Source organism: Aquila chrysaetos, chromosome 16, assembly GCF_900496995.4.
Source record: "Aquila chrysaetos chrysaetos chromosome 16, bAquChr1.4, whole genome shotgun sequence".
Lineage (NCBI taxonomy): Eukaryota > Metazoa > Chordata > Aves > Accipitriformes > Accipitridae > Aquila > Aquila chrysaetos.
Window position 1 is genome coordinate 8,022,400 of NC_044019.1, and position 17,220 is coordinate 8,039,619.

General features: G+C 50.0%; 1 pseudogene; it reads left to right on the forward strand.

Annotated features, from left to right (window-relative positions):
* Window positions 1-9,485: 9,485 nt before the first annotated feature.
* LOC115352071 lies at window positions 9,486-10,066 on the forward strand (annotated as a pseudogene).
* The last annotated feature ends 7,154 nt before the right edge of the window (window positions 10,067-17,220 follow it).

Genomic DNA, 17,220 nt, shown 5'->3' on the forward strand with positions numbered 1-17,220 from the left:
TGTGTGCAGTTCGGAGAAGAAAACCTGTAATTTCAGATACCCTAGAAGCAAAAATGTTTAAAGAAACCTCAGTTAAATTAAGTCCTAAGGGGAACCAGGAAATATCAAATTCAAACTGAAAATAAAGGTTTATTTTGAGCACTACCAAAAAGCTTAGAAATAAAATGGATATTCATTTTTTAAAAAAGCACAATACAGTAAATGTAATTTATTGAATTATTTGTTTCAATAATACATTTAATTTTCAGTACTTAAGTAAACACATTTTGGGGAGAAGTGCCAGATGAAAAATCTCAATTCCTTTTAAAATCTTTATGTTTCTCTAGTTCAGTGATTTGCTGTCACAGACATGGACTGAGCCTATATCACTTCTTTTGGTCATTACCAATGAAATAGGATTTCATCCCAACTATTTTTGTCTTTGTCTCCTGCACCTTTGTCCACAGCTGGCAGCTCCTGCACTGCTGCCATTCACTCACCCACCATTCAATTCACACATGCATGGGAAGGCACTTGCACCGCTGTGCACACTCATATGCACTCATGCATCTTCATGGCAAGCCAAAGAGTAGGGGAGATTCTCAGCCTGAGCAGACATGAGGTCAGGAATATTTTAGGAAGGCTGACAGTCATCTTCTACCTTTACTGATGGCTACTTGGGGTCTGCAAAGCCCAAGAGTCACACAGTTGATCAGCTCAGGGCTTTTAACCCAGGGTACATAAAGGACTTCAGAGAATTCCAGACTTGGTAGAAAGGGTGTCTGGAGGTCTTTAGTCCAACCTGCTATCACCAACACTATGGCTTAGTTTGGTCAAGTCTTTAAAAGTCCAGGAACCCAGGCTGAAGATGTCCTCACCCTGCAGCCCAGCTCACATCTGTTCCCATACACTGTCCCCACACAGGACAGACTGCACAGCCAGGACCTGATGTTCACCAGCTGCCGTTGGGCTGTGGGGAAAGGACAGGACGGGTTCAACTCTGCTGTTTCTAAAAGGTTAATAAAGCAGGGCCAGCCCTGCCTGCAGGAAGCACTGCTGGAGTTTTGCTGTCTGCCCCTGCCAGCTCTGCTGGCCACAGGACCATATATTTCCCCAAGTCCCTGGCACACCGCTGGTGCTTTGCAGTGGATCGTCACCCCATCCCTCAGAGCTGTGTCCCTCAGAGAATCAGGAGCCAACAGGGCTACAGCCGTCAAGTGTGTATTTGCTTGGGCAAGGCGGAGACCCCCTCCTACCCAGAGCAACCCCCTGCATCCCCCTTCCTCAGCCCCTGCTCAAGCCCTGGCTGCCAGCCCGGCCGTAGTCCAGCACGCAGCCCCACTTGTAGCTGAGCCCTGCAAGGGCTGCTGGGCTGGCGAGGCAGGCAGATAGAAATGCAAAAGCCCAGTCTCTGCTAGCACCAGATAATAGTTCAAAAGGCAAGCATCCTTTCTCTTTGCTCTCAGTCTCCCTCTCAGTTTCTTTTAAGCACAAAACCAGCACAACACACACACACAAAAAAAAAAAAAAAAAAAAAAAGAAGAAGAAGAAAGGAAGCGGGGAGGAAAGAAAAGAAAGGGGCGACTTCCAGCCAGGCAATAAAATGCCATCTGTCTCCTGATGGCTCATGTGACACTGACAGACGTCCACTGCGAGCCAGAGCCAAAGGCACGGCAGCCCGTGATCCTGTCACAGCAGGAGAGGGAGCACTCCTTCCCCAGCCTCCTCTCTCTCTCGAACCCATCAAAAGTTTTTGAGCCAGGAGGAAAAAATAAATCAGGCTGATCCTTGCTGCCCTTCCCGCAGGGAAACATGTCCAGGGTGGTGGTGGAGGGGGCAGTGTCGGACTTTGGAGAGGGGGCTGTCTGTGCCGTGTGACTTTTCACCAGGCTGGGATCCCCTCGGATCCACCTGTTTTCCTCTCAAAAGCAGCTCCCAGAAAACAAAGGAGATGAACAGCAGGCAGCCCACCACCCCCACACAATCCAACTGCTTAATTGCCTCGAGGGAAAGAGCCTCGCTGACCCTGGGACCCTCCTAGGCTGGAAAAGCAGAGACGAAAAGGGAGTTGTATGAGACAGACGTGCTGCCGTGGCTGCCAGTAACCTGCCGTGGTCTGGCCCTGCAGACACTGCCACAAAGAGGGAAGCTGCAACTTATGTTTCCTGGGAGCACAGATGTCTCTAGATGACATAGCCACTTCCCAGAAAGAGATATGCCCTGATTCGGTCCCAGAGGAGATGGCGGGGAAGTCCCTGTGCAGTGGGTGGAAGAGGAAAAGCCCCAAATGTTCCTGATTTCCCTGGATTCCCAGCAGTGATGGTTTCAGGAGAGCAGGCCTTAGCTGGGTGTTGGAAGGTGCAACCTTCTTGCCCTAAATCCTGGGCATCTCTGGCCTAGCAGAGCAGCGCAGACCCTGGGAAGCTCAGCACCCTGTGGCGAGGCTGCCCTGCGTCTGCTCATGGCACCCGCTGAGTGGTGGTCCTGGGCAGGCTGGGCACGAGGCCACGCACCTGCACAGAGGCATGACCACCCTCATGCCAGCCGGGGCTGTGGGGCCAGCACAGCAGTGAGGTGTCCGCACAGCCCTTCTCTGGAGCACCAAGCCCACCATCAGGAGCCAGCAGTGCAGGCCAGCACATGCCTCCTTCCCCATGAACCCCTTCTCGTTCCCAGCCTCACCATCCAGGCCACTGCTCGCCACCCAGTACGTGGCAGGACCTCACCGGCTTGGCCAACTTGGAGCTGAGTTGCTCATCTCCTAAACCTGTCTCCTGGGAACAGTCACAGAAGGAGTCACCAGCCATATACAGAGCTGGGGGGATGACGTGAGGGCGTGTGGAGACTGGCTTCCCCTGCCTGCCAAGGGACCAGCAGGATGATGCTAAGGTTCCACAACACCCTTGGACCCTTCCCCACAACCATACCACCCATCAGTACTTGGGCATGGTTGGGCACCCTGTCAGGTCCTGAGGGGAGCTGGAAGTCCAGGGCAGCAGGAGGTGGACAGCTCTCACCAGCCCAGCTGCAAAGTGTCAAGTCCCTTTTGCTGCTGGCACCTTCTGGAACACTCTGGGCCCCTGTCCCACCTCCAACAGCCAGACTGAAGCAGCCTGTCAGTGGCTGCCGATACCCTGCCAGATGAAGCCACCAGAGAAACACCACCACATTTCACATTATGTCACTCCCTGCTGCCTTTAGGGACAGCTGTGGTCATTGGCATTGCCAAAGGGATGAGAGAAGGACTGGATACGTGGCTGTCTCTTAAGGGTGGGCAGAGAAACAGCAAGATTGGCCCAGGGCAACCCAGGACAATGCCAGGCCATGGGGCACAGCGCCAGGGCAGCACCTCTCTCCCTCGCTGGCTGCAGCAGGTTGGTGCTGCCATCAGGAGAAGCCACCATGCAGAGCTGCTGCAATGAGACTCCCCAGAGGACACCATGAACTTAAGCTGTGAAGTCTGGAGGACCCTGGTGTATCGCACATGATTTGCCAAGCAGATCCCCAGCATCACCTCCCCCAGCTCCTGGTCACAGGTTTGCTGCCCACCAGCATCTTTCCACCTGTTCCTACACCGTTTGACACCAGAGGTGGTCTGGCTGGCTGCTGCAGCTACTCCTGACCCCACAGTCATCTCAGGTGACACCTTTAGTGACTCCTAGCCATGTCCTGCTCCCCTCAATGCCTGCCCTGGCTGTGTCTCCAGGGCTTTTTCAGGAGGATGGTGCATGTGTCACACAATGGGTACCAGGGCTCAGGGCTGTCTGGGGGACAGGGAGAGCATCAGTACATGAAGGGCTTTGAGCCAAGACAAAAATGGTCACAGGGTGCAAAAGGCCCTAGAGAGACCCTGAAGAGTTTATTATGGTAGCAGAAGAAAAAGCTCTGACTGTGTTGTGACATGATGGTGTGGGATTTCTTGGCCTCAGCCCATGCGCTAGAGGAGGGATGGAGACAGGCATTACTGCAGGTGGGGCTGGGAGGTGTGGGGCTGCCTCCACCCCAGCCCCACAGGAGCCACCGTCCACTCCTGGGCACAGAGAAACACTCTGAAACAGCCTGGCCCTGCTGTGTTTAACCTGGCTAATGATTAGCTAGATAGGACTTGGCCATTCAAGGGCACAGGGTGAAAACAGCCCTTCTGCCTTTGCTTACACAGCACACACAGCTGGGCCATTCCCACAGCCAGCACCCAGAAAGAGCGACAGCAATGGGGGAAATGCCAGCTCGGGAGCAGCATCCAAGGGCTTGGGCTGGGAGAGCAGCCCAGAGGATGTTGCCCAACCTAGCTCTGCTTGAAACTTCCCCCAAGCAAGAGCTGACCCCAATGTACACAGTTGCGTCTCTCTGCAGAGATGTTTTTGCATCCAAAGGCAAATCCAGGGAACTAGGATCTCGCTCTTTATCCTTGTGGCATCCATCAGAAGTTGAGTCAGGAGTTAATGTGAAGCTCTGGGGTCACAAAAAAAGGCCTCCTTGTGTGTCTTATACTTGGAGGCCCCACAAGGTTTGCTCCAACACCCTCTTACCTGCCCAGAGAGCAGGTGCTTTCTCCTCCAGCGCCAGCTGCAGCAGTTTTACAGCAAACTCCTTCCTTTCACTTCCCAGTTCAGCCTCCCACATCCCCAGGATCCTGCCTGAAGTTTGCACATGGCTGCTGTGATGAAGAGCAGGTCTTTGATCAGAGTATGATAACATCTTTGCAATGAGAGAGTGTCAAAACTCTGAGAAAATAGAGAGTGTGGCCATGGCTGAAGGGATCCCTGCCTACCTGAGAAACACCCCTCCTAAAATCTCATCCAAAGCCACCCTCTGACCAAAAGCTGAAGGCATCAGGTTCTGTGCTTCCCCCAAACCTGACAGCAAAATGTCAGAACCAGGAGGCTGAAGAAATGGAGGGACTTCTTTGCCTGAATGCACGTGTGCTGCACATGGTGGCATCAAAGGGCCAGACAACACTGGTGTGAACCCTGCACAAGCAAGCACAAGAGACCATCAGCCCTGAGACCCTGCCTGCCCCACCTGCCCACTCCCACTGCTCCCTGGCCCCGGCACCACGCTCCTGAAGACTGGCTCTTGGCTCAGCCCACCACAGGGTCCAGCATTGTCAACCTGCTGGGTTGGCACAGTGCCTGCCTGGAGCTCTGCTCTACACAAATGTGTCTGTGGGACCTACCTTAGGAGCCAGTTGGAAGGAGTAGTGCATGGCTTGTATGTGGCGCTGGAGAAGGAGGGGATGTCTCCCAGTTTTGGAGACTAAACACAGGACATGTCCTCTGATAGGTACTCCTGTCTCTTAACATGAATGTTTTAACACTTGGACTAGCACCTAGGGGTGGGGTGGAATCTCTGTCTTTGGAGAATTTCAAAACTTGAATGGACTGGCCCTGAGAAACCTGCTGCAGATTTTCAGCCAGCTCTGCACAGAGTAGGAGGCTGGACCAGAGGTCCCTCCGAAACTAATTCTTTCTGTGATCCTTTCAACCCCCTGAACTTTTGTTCTTTGCTGGCCAGATAAAAGAAATGGGCCCATCTGTAGATTCCTATCTAAGGCAAGTTTGGGGGAACCCAAGGACTGGATTTGACTGGCTGAAAGTACAGTTGGGTTTGTAGTGTGGGTTTTGCTTTGCATGGCTCTGGGAAAGCCAAGGGTTTACATGTCTCATATATTCCTCCCACTCAAGTTAGTATTATTCTTCTTGTGAAGAGAAAACCACTTAAAATGACTCTCACAAGTGCTTCTCATCAGCTTGAGTGAACAGAAAAGTGAATATGAACTGATCTTAGTTAAATGAAGTCCACTTCAGTTGTCAATTAGGGGTTCAAAGCCACTTAATTAATACACTTCAGCTTCACCTCCATATACACAGATCCAAAGAGACACCTTCCATCCACTTTCACTGCTCAGCAATTGAACAACCCTACTCAATCCACATGATATTTGAAGACCTTGGTGAACCTCACTTAAGCCCAGAGCCAAAATCCTGTTCTGATTCAGCAGACCCAGGACAATTTCCAGCATTTCATTAGCCCTTTCCTCCATACCCAGCAGACAGCATCTGTTGAAATGGCTTAGAAGAAGCAGCAAACCCCAGTTCTAGAGATCTCATAAATTTTCATATGTTCTTGAGTTTCCAAAGCTCTCTGCTTTCTCTTCTCTCAGATCACAGAGAGCTGAACCTGCTGGAGACACATGCCCCAAATCTCCACACAACACTGGCAACCAGGGCTTCTGATTAATTTTTTTGTGTTGTTTTGGCTACAACTACCCATTCCACATCTGCCCCCTCAAAGGATGATGTTCAACACTTCAAGCAAGAGATCAGACTCAAGACTTCCAAGGTCCCTTCCAGCCAACATTTGTAGGCCAACAAGTCCTGTTTCATGGCAGTGCCTGCCTTCCAAGAGTTGTGAAGTGTTTCTCTACCCCATTTTTCCTGCCAGTTCTTGGTTGTCTCTCCCAGAAATTGCCCAGCACCATCTCTTCCCTTTGCAAGTAGCAATAGCAGAGCACTAGCAAGATGTGCTTGCTTTGGGTGTGAATATGCATAGGTCTGACTTGGATGTGCAGGAGTCTGGCTGCATCTCAGATCCATACAGGTTCCTGCTTCCCACTGTGCAATGCTCAGTCTGCGTGCAATCGGCTTTCTCTGTCTGTCCCTCTGTCTCTTTTTCTCTTTCTTTCCTTCCTTCCTATAATTTCTTTCTTCCTTCTTCCTTCAAGTTCTTTCTTTCATTTACTCTTATTTCCTTTCTTTTCCTTCCTTTCTTTCTCTTTCTTTCTTCTTTCTTACTTTTTCTTTTTTCTTCTTTCTTTCTTTCTTCCTTTTCCTCTGCATTCATTTGAATGACAGAGGTTTCTGATTACAGTCCTCCTGGGGAATCAAACAGCAAGGCTGCTGCTCACTTACGACTGACAGATTAAGATAGATAAAGGGAGAGATTTGTATATTGACTCTGTGTTTATGTAACTCATGTGCAAGGCCTGGCCAGGAGCAAAGGGGGATCTGACCCACATAAATAATAACGAGCAGCATTTTTAAACTAAATCATCTGGAAAATTCACAGACGATTCCGTTGGTTCCTTCTATTGTGTCACCGGAGGGTCATAAATAATTCAGCCTTGCTCAAATATTTATGGAAATCAATTTAGCCCTCAGTCCAACATCACCTCCCTGAGAAAACAGTTTCCTTTCGTATCTCGAGTGCAAACTGACTGCCCTCCGTCCCACCAGCCTCCCTGGGTCTGAGGGCACCTGTAATCTCCCAGCAACATGCCCAGGCGCCAGCCCAGCCAAGCTGGCCCCCAGAAATCTCTGGGGCCATGGGGACCACCAGGAAGATGAAGCTGCAGGTGCTCCTCCAGGAGAGGAGCAGGTCCAGCACCTGCCCCCCTTCTGCTGTGACCACCCTAAGCTTCACCAAGGGGCATCTTCTCTGGCCCATGGCAGTTGTCAGCTCCAGAGACGAGGAATGGTGCTTGACAAAGCAGTGGGCATATGGAGAGCAGCTTCTGTGCAGGTGACAACCGATTCTCAGGTCAACGAACACTGCACAGGAGAGACATTCCCTGATGTGATCAAAGGTCACAAAACAAACTCCCACAGGAGTGAGCAGCCCCGGGGAGCTCCCCACACCCGCTCCCTGGGCAAGGTCCACGGCTCTGCCATACCCGCTGAGGAGCAGCTGCTGTATGACCTGAGCCATGACCTGGCACTTGCAGCTCGCTTCCTTGCCTCCTCTCTGGCTGACACATGGTGAGGATTCCCGAGACCTCCCTTCCCAAAAGCAGAGCAGCCACATGGGCTGCCCATCACAACCAGCACCAACACCAAATCCACCAGACTTCTGGCCCTGAGCACTTCATTGATCCTTCTGGGAGCTCAGCATGTCCATGGGCTATTCCTGTATTTTGATGAAAAACCCACTTCATGGGAGCTGTGAATTTCTTCCAGCACCTTCATTTCACATAAAGAAACAGGACAAATTCCCAGGGTCAAAAAGCTGTCCCCTTCTGCACTTCATCCAGGGGTGCAATATGCTCAGAGAGTGACCAGACCACCACACGGATCAAGATCAAACCACCTACCAGCTCAGTCACTAGCACAGAAACTGGGGGGCAGCCATACGCAGCCCATGTCCGTATGGAGAAGCCGCATCTCCTCCAGCTTCTGTGTTCCCTCCAGCTCCTGTAAGCATTACCTCTTGGTAGGTCACTTAACTGGCCTCTCCCCAAGTTTCTGGGCCCATTTCTCTCCCCTGGTGCTCTTTGCCTGGAACAACAAGCAGAACTGTGCAAAGCCATGACACAGCTGGATTCCCATGGAACCGTGGCAGACACCAGGACAACTTCTCATGTAGGGTCCCATGTCTGTCCCAGGCAGCAGTTCAATGAACCGGGCAGACACTGGGCTGTGTGCCACTTGGGAACCTGAGGTGGCATGGCCATGTTGCAGTGAACAGGAACCCAAGGAGGGAGTATTTGTGGTGGTTTGGGAGAGATCATCCTCCTGTGTTTCCACTGGGATATTTCTTCACCAAAAGCACCAGTCTACGAGCTTTGGCTTCAGCACCCTTTGGCTGTGAGCACCTGGGGCAGGAGCCAAGCCTGGTGGGGCGAGCTCAGGGCAGACTCTCCAGAGTACAGCCAGGGTCATTGACAGCCATAGAGGTGAAACACCGATGTTCCCTCCAGCCATTCAAAGTGTTTCAGATCCCCCAATTCTTCAGGGTGAGAAACTCACTGTGCTGCAGGAGGAGACAGAGAGGGTGTGACTGGCAGCCTGAGGGGCTGTAGGAGCTGGTATCATTGATGGCCAAGCTCTGCACCCTCTGGGCTGAAAGAACAGCAAAGGCACACAATCCAGTGTGTGAAGAGGGTTTGTGAGCTTCTCCAGCCCTAAAACTGCATAAAAAAGGTCACAGTCTTTCTCTTTCCCAGGCCTCCACCAAGCATGCTGCATCCGAGTTTCCTCTGAGTTTCCTAATTAGACAAGGGCTGGTGTGTCCGATCCAGGGCATACACCATCTCGTGGACCCAGACTTCTGACCTCATCTATGACTAGAGCTCTCCTAGAGAAATGTTTTGCACTGGCACTTCTTTCTTGGGCTAAGGATGCTTCTCCAGGGAGCACTGAAGTGGAGACACACTGCTCAGAGCTGCCTTAGAAATCTTCCTCCAAAGCTCCTCTGCTTTTCCATGGCCCCTCATTTATAGCAAGAGAAAAGGCACAGGTCCACAGTGAGCAAGAGGCTGGGGATCCCATTGCTGCACACTCTGAACAAGGTGCTCTGGCTGGCTCTGGTAGGACACATCCCTCCAGAAGCCCTGTGGCTGTGGTAGAGGCAGAGGACCCAGCTAGGTGTAAGATCCAGTGATAATCCAGGCACCAGAAACTCAAGCTCTCTTCTGTAACACATATAACCCATCCATCTTGGCTGGCAATCAACCAGCACAGAGGAAACAGGACAAAACATCAGGCCCAACCACTCATGCATCATGTGAAATGACCGGGCTATGTCAGATTCCAGCACCAGCTCTACTCTTCACAAATGTTGGAGGTCTCTGCAATTATCCAGTTCACTGGGATTTGAACAGCCAAAATCAGCTCCTAGCACTGACCCACAAACCCAAATCACAGATCAAACAACAGAAGAAGCAGAGGCTTTTGGCTTGTGTTGAGCAGAAAGCTGCAGGAAAAGGAAACACTCCAGCTGAAGAGTCACAGGTCCTCCAAGCAGGTGTGAGCACTGTCACTGCTTGGTAGAGGACAGAAAAACTCAACTTGCAGTGATGGTCCACAATGGAGACCCCACAGAACTGGTGGCTGTTTGGCATGCTCCATGAAGCAAAATGGGAGCTCCATACAGCACCATCTTGTAGGATAGAGCCAGGTGGGATGGCTAGTCCATGGGAAGACTTGCACCTGTGTGGCCTTCACCCAAGTAAGCATGGAAGAGATGGGAGCCCTTGTAAAGTTACTGCCACTTAACTGCATTGTCAGATATGATGGGGTCAAGATTCATAGCTCAAATAGCCAAGCTTAAGAAAACAAAGGCTAGAGAAATGACCACCAAGTTGGAATAAAATGGTACCAGTCCTCTACCATGTCTTCCGTACATAAAAGTAAACCCCAGAACAGAAAAAAAATCCAAATAAAACAGTGCCAGAGACTAGGTACACAGAGCTTCACATCTGCTTTCCAAGGGCTTCTCCTAGGGTCACGTCTCTCAGCACAGGACTGCTAACTCCCTTCTGCTTTTCAGACTCTCCTCTTTCACCCATACAGGACAGCAATGCTGAGGCACCCTCAACACACATGCACATCCCATGTCTGCACATCTGTAGATGCCACTAGATGAGAGCACCACTGTTGTTCCCACATATAAGAGGACCAGTGATCCACACGGGATACTTGAAAGGGTTTGCATGTGCAAAACCTTTACTTCAGGTGACCCTTCCAAAATCACAACCCACTCTCTCGTCTCTGGGATAGCTCAGTTAAGCTGTGATCCCTGCTAGGGTTTCCAAGGTGCAGACAGCTTCAATGGGGAAAGGAAGAAGGGACAATGGAGCTAACCAGAGCTATTAGACCTGCCCCAGGAAAGCTGCAGCAATAGTCATGCTCTGCCTGCACACTGAAGAGCAGCATGATGCAGTTTGCCTGCAGCTCCCACCATAGGGGCATGTCTCCCCCAACATCCCTGGGCGTGGGAGACAAAGGGATCAGGATGTGCAGGATGCTACCAACATGGAAGAACTTCACTGGAAATAATTAGTCCTTGTTAGGAGAAAATCCTAGGGAAATTTTTGGCAAAAAGATGGGTAGAATCCTTTTTCTGTTTTGTGCTCTCCCTGCCTGGAAAAGTCCTTCTCCTGTCTAGCTTTTATGATTTGGGGCCTTGGAAAGTGTATTTTTCTTTGTCAGACTGGTGATTCATTACAGACTGGAAAGAAATGGATGTTCCTGGGCTGCAGGGTCCTGAACTGCCCGACATTTGGGATGCCACCTAACAATTATCCTTAATTCATAGCCCCATTGTAAAGGTGTCTGCCTCTGCAGTCAGTGCAAGGACATCACCTGGTCTCTCTGCAGAGCTGTTCCATGAAAGCATGTGCATTAGCTGTGTTTTATTCAAAAACGGGTTAATTTGTGCCCTCTTCTCCCCCAAGCACAGTAACACAATCAATCTCAACAGAGGTGCTTGGCTTTCTCCTCCCTTCTCCAGCCGTTACTTCTTGGCTCTTAATAAATTATTCAGCTTTCCTAAATATGCATAGGGGTCTCATTAACAACTAATTTTGCTTATTTAAAACAACTGCATAATCAAACCACTATAGTGTTTCGCCTTTCTTATAGATATGAATTATTCATGTGCTAGGAATCTGCATACAAATTTATTGATTCTTAAAAAGGCGCATTTTTCACAGCCCGGAAAAAAAGAAACCCTGATTATTCTGGTTTTGAACGTTTTGGCCCAAACTCCCATTTAACAAATCATATGGTGTTTTCCTGGGAACAGACAGCAGGCAAACCCATAGCATCACCAAATGCACCTGGAATTCCCGAGTGCAACGAAAGGGAGTGTTTCCAACATTGCAATTAATCATTTGCACAGTCTTGACTTGCAGCCCTTTCCCAGAGTGCTAATGGTTTATTGTTGCAGCATCCATTTCACACTGACTTCTTGGTGCCTTTAGGTGCTCCCATAAAAGCCACAAAGAACACCTGGGCGAGGAAGGGACATCTTGTGAAGGCATGCAAAGCCAGCAGTATCACTGGATCCAATCTGGGGTTATCCCACAAAGAAAGCACTGAAGATAAAAACGTGTACAGGTTCAAGAGACAGCATGCACCAATACATGCTTTCAGTCTTCAGGCCTGCTCAGCCACCACCACTAAGGGACGCAGGGTGTTAAGCACCCACACACATGCCCCCGCACATTCACGCCCCTTGATTCCTATACTGGCCTGTTGCATCTTGTCTCATTCTGAAGCTCTTCTGTAGAGTTGCGTTTAGAGATCCATCCCCAGATCCTACATCCTTCTTGCATAGATCCCTGAGGAGCTGGTCCCATTCTGCTCTTAGGCTCACAGAATTACAGAGTAATTCAGGTCAGAAGGGACCTCTGGAGGTTTCTAGTCCAACCTTCTGCTCAAAGCAGGGTCAGCTATGAGATCAGACCAGGTGTCTCACAGCTTGATCGAGTCTTGTCTTGAAAAATTCCAAGGGTGGAGACTGCAAAACCTCTAAGCAACCTATTCCACCATTTGACTGTCCTCATGGTGAAGAAGTTTTTCCTCATATCCATTCTGAAACTATTTTTTCAATTTATGTCTGTTGTCTGTCCTCCTCCTGTCATGCATTAATGTGAAGATCCTGGGTCTCTCTTCCTGATAAACTCCTTCCTCAAGCACTCCTGGTTATCATTACTCTCCAGCCTTCGAGGCCTGCCTAAATCTCAGGCTGAGATCCAGAGGAGCAGTGGCCTTAATGACACCCACAGCATCACAAACCTCTACAAACATCTTCTCATTCTCAAAAAGGGCATTTTTGGAGGAGGCTTTGACAACCCCATCCCATGAAAAGGGACTACAGTGAATGTTAGAAATGGAGCCACGGAGCAGTGACCTACACCTCATCGTAAACAAAGAAGGAATTAGAAGCACCTGTGCATCTTCTTGCAGGTACTACCAGGTCCTCAGTCCCTGGCAAATCATACCTGCTGGTGGTTGAAGGTCTGAAGGGAAGATGAAGAGTGTCTCTGTGCTCCCCAGTTGGAGTCCTTGGTATGAACCCCAGCACAGACAGCTCCTTCTGAGGTATGCTATGGGCCTCCAGCCTAGAGGCAGGTCCATAAATGCCAGGTAGAATCCCAGGGAATGTCCATTGCTTGTGCTTGCAGGGTATTAGCAATGCTCTGTCAGTTGGCAAGAGCTGCAGGTATGTCAGTCTTTGCAGAGAAGCTTCGAGCTGCAAGTCCCTCAAGAGCTCTGATCTTCACTGTCTGGGGACACTCCAAGCTCAGGACAGTGCTCGCATCTGCAAGCCAGTGTCCAGGAGCTCCCTGCTCAGTTCCTAATGGCTGTAGCAGTATTCATAGGGAGCTTGGGTTCACTGCCAGGATGGAGGTTTCAGTTCATCTATTCCAACACTGTGACCAAAAGCAGGACGGCAGCACACCAAGCCCAAGGGCATTTGCAGTGCTGCCATTCAAGAAGTTCCATCCTGGCAGGGCCAGCTCTGGGCCATGTCCCTGGCAGCCTCTGCATGGCCTCGGTCAGAGATGTCCTGCATGGGGCACAACTGTGTCTCTGTAGCCATCTCTCTGAGCCTCTGCTGACAAAGCCATGGCTTATCTGCCCCATGTGCCATGTGGGTTTCCTCACTGAATGATCATCAGATGGTTCATTTTATTTGTCCCTTGAGAACTGGTCAAGTTTTCTTTTTCTCTGTTTGCTTAGTGAGGGACGAGGTTGCTGTGTTTTAATTTGTCTTCTTACTCTTTCATGATAAAAAAAAACCACCAGCCACAGGAGGAACATTAGTCTGTAAATGTTTTTTTATAACACAGCAGAATCCTGAGACAAGACCTCCCTTTGTTCCTTTCCCTGTCTGTCTGCATCACTGGCTGGCTGGCTCTTTATCTATTCATCCACTTGGCTGCAGCTTCTCAGGGTGTCACTCAGAAGCAGCCACCACGTTGGTGGTGAGGACTTGAACCAAATCCCAGCCCCTATCTGTCCTGTGATGATCTGGAGTTTTCAGCTAGGACTTGTTCAGGGAGGACCCAGTGGTGACAGCCACAGATAAGGCAGAAGGAACTGGCATGGAAAGGTACGCTTTGCACAAAGCATACGGTGGGATGCAGGGTGGCTGTTGACTACCCCCATCCCACACGTTTAGCTCAAGGCAGTGGTGTGCTGACCCATCCTTGAATGAGGGGATGGATCTGCCCTTTGCTGGCACTGCAGAGGTGCCAGCACATTGTGTCACAGCAAGGTCACCTCGGAGCTGGCAGGACTACACTGGTTATAACACACTGCTGTGAGTCACTCATGGCTCTGCCAGAGCTCCTCACATAGTACTTGGAGAAGGTAATTGCACTCAGGGTGACCTCTGGAGACCAAGGCACTGAGGAAATGACAGGTACTTGCAGGCTGTTCTGGATGTCTTCACAATGACCCATGTCCCTGTGCACCAAAAGCCATCACTTCTCCTCCCAGCTTGTGACACCTCTGTGATCACAACCTCTGTTGCTCCTCCCCAGATGGCTCAGCTCTTCGGTCCCTCCACCAGCTGGGCTTTGCTGCAGAACTGAATGCTTCTGCACTGTCTGCAGACTGGACAGTGAGGGCGTGTGGTCTGGGTGAATGATGCAGGAAGGGCAGGAAGAATGGAAAGCAGAGATGGAAAGGCACTGGGAGGAAAGGGTGGGGTAACACTGGTAAGCTGCTTCTCATAACCCAGGAGTTGAAGCAGCTGAACTGGTTGTTTGTAAACCAGGGTCCCGTGAATCTTTGGAAAAGCATTCCGTTGCTTAAGTGAGAGAAAAACCTTCTTAAGATAGAGTAGCTAACATTCCTGCTCTGATCAAACAGATGAATGATCCCAGGAGAAACTTCATTTAATCAGAACAGCAGGGACTTGACAAAAATCCCCGTTGTACACCAAGGGACGTATTAACCAAAATCCTGCTATAGCAGACTTGCAAATAGGCATAACTTTGCAACCCAGGAGCAGCTGTACTGACACCAGCGGGTCTGCTTAAAGTGCATCTGAACACATGTTCTCAAGAGCTAATTTTGTACAGACAGCAGCCCTGAAACAGCAACTTTTGGGAAACATAGCCAAGAACACAGACAACAGGCAAGGAAAAGAGACCGTTTCAAGCCTGGATGCCGAAGAAGTTCTTGGCAGTGTGGCAAGGAGGTTTTGGTTACTGTTGAAGAAGCAAGTTTGTGCTCTTGTTTTGGAAATGGGTAGAAGGAGATCTATGAGCTCAAATGAAAACCGTCTGAAAGGCATTCACATGACTTTAGTTGGGAGAGTGCTCAGGTAGGGACTGCAGTCCGACAGGATGAGTCACTTAGCAGAGGGCAATCCATGTGTTCCTTGAGACAGATCCTATCTTGCTCCAGGAGTCAGAGTCCTGTATGCAAAGAGCCTCTATGTCAAAAAAGTCCCATTCACTACCTTGAGATTGAAATCTGCACTCCATGGCCCCATTCCACCTTAACAGGAGAGGATATAGGTACAAGCACACTGGGTTCACACAGACCACACTGCTGGTGGGCACTAACAAATGAGGACAAGGAACATGGAGTTTCATGCAGAGGTTAACATGCCTCCAAAAATCAACCTGCATAAATTGTACGACGTACCTCTGTTGGACTCGGGGTAACTTCAGGTACCTCCTAGAAAAACTTAGAGGTTTTTTTCCTCTTTAAGGTCAAACTTATGTCTCAGTTTCTGTGTCTTCAGTCTGTCTCTGTTCCTCTGTTACAGCCCCCTGCATTTTATGAGAGCTAAGCGCATCCCATGATTGCGGTGCAGAACTGGTAACCAGGATACCTGGGTCCTGCAGAAGGTGGAGAAGGTGCTGTCCTCGACTTGTTGGGTGAGAATGAGCCTGTCACCTTCCTCTTGCAGACCTCATTTTCCCAGATGGAGATGGTTCTATTTACCCACATTTGTAAATACAGTTTTACAGCCTGGGTTAATGTTGATTTCCAAGTGACTGCGCTAAAGTCTCATCCAGTCCTTAGCACCCATTCTGAACTTCCCTCTTTCCCAGCACTTCACAGGTCAACTGCAAAGCAACACAGATACATCAAGAAGCTGATATGGGTGGTATCAAAGCATGGCTCCTTCCTGCAGCTGCTCTTCAGAGTGTCTTCCCCTGGGACCCATCCCTCACACAGCATCAGAGAGGAGGAGACCACTTCACTGCTCTAGGCACCTTTTACCCATCACAGCTGTACTTCCTGGTGCATATTCCAGATCTGCTCTTCAGAGACAGGTGTCTGACCTGCTCTTGACACCTACGTCCAGGCAGAACCCAGCACACACACACCCATTTTACTAAGCCATCTACCCGTGGCTTAGTAAAAGCAGATGAAATCCGGGAATGTCATGAGAACAAACATACAAACAGGTCATTTATTGTTTACATCTTTGCTGCACGCGTCTGAGTAGCTCTCTGTTGGACCCTGGTGGGTGTGCGCACAGGTACTGCCCATTCACAGCCTGTCTGCCTGCCCGCAGCCGTCGCTGCCCTCTCTGCCTACCCCATGGGAACAGGGAGCGGCAGGGAATGTCTGGATTCCATAAGAAGCTGAGATACTCATATAAGCAGTATTAATTACAACTCTTAACATTTAATTATAGGTTCCCTTGGTTTCCACTGTATATTTACAGCTGAAAAACCTTGCTAATTGCCTCTGTGTTTTCATAGCTCAGACATGAACTCACGCTTTAGCGATGGCAGAACTACTCTGCACGTTCCAGACCAGCTCATGACGTTAACAATCTACTACCCATTTACAGGCACCTAGAGAGAGCCAAGAGGAGGAGCTGGGTGTTCCCCACTGACCTCACCCCCTGCTTACAACAGCATGTCCCAAAAATGGCCTTGAGAAGTTTAGGAGAACAAGAATCTCCTTGAGATCAGCAGAGGAACAGAGTTGCAGAGTTGAGCCTTTGGGACCAGTAATCCACAGGGAAGCTGGGACCTTCAGGGACACAAGACTGTTCCAGTGGAGCTCCTTCTAAATGGACTGCAAAAAAGATCTGATCTTATGCAAAAATATGCAGATGGGAGCTGATTGCTCTCAGTCACACCCTGTGTACTTCACCGAATGCCCACAATTTCACAGGGATGCGTACAAGCGCAGTGCAGCAGGGACAGCACAGAGACTTGTAAAACTGAGTCATACTGTGAAATGTCCCAACCATGTCCCTTTGCAGCAGTTCCCTGCTCCCTTCCTGTTCTCTGTGGTGTGATGCTGCCCATGCTTGGGTGGAGGGTGTAAGTTGCCACGATGGGTTTGTGCTGCCCTTGGAGCAGCATGGTTCCAGGCCTGGAGGGGAGCAATGGCAGGGCACAGAGAGAAGGGAGCATCCTTGTTTCTGCACTAATCCCAGCACTCTTCCAGGAAGCTGGACCTGCAGAGCTGGGCCTGAATTAGGACTTCAAACACCTCTCTGAGCACTGGATATCTATTATCTCTGCTGTGC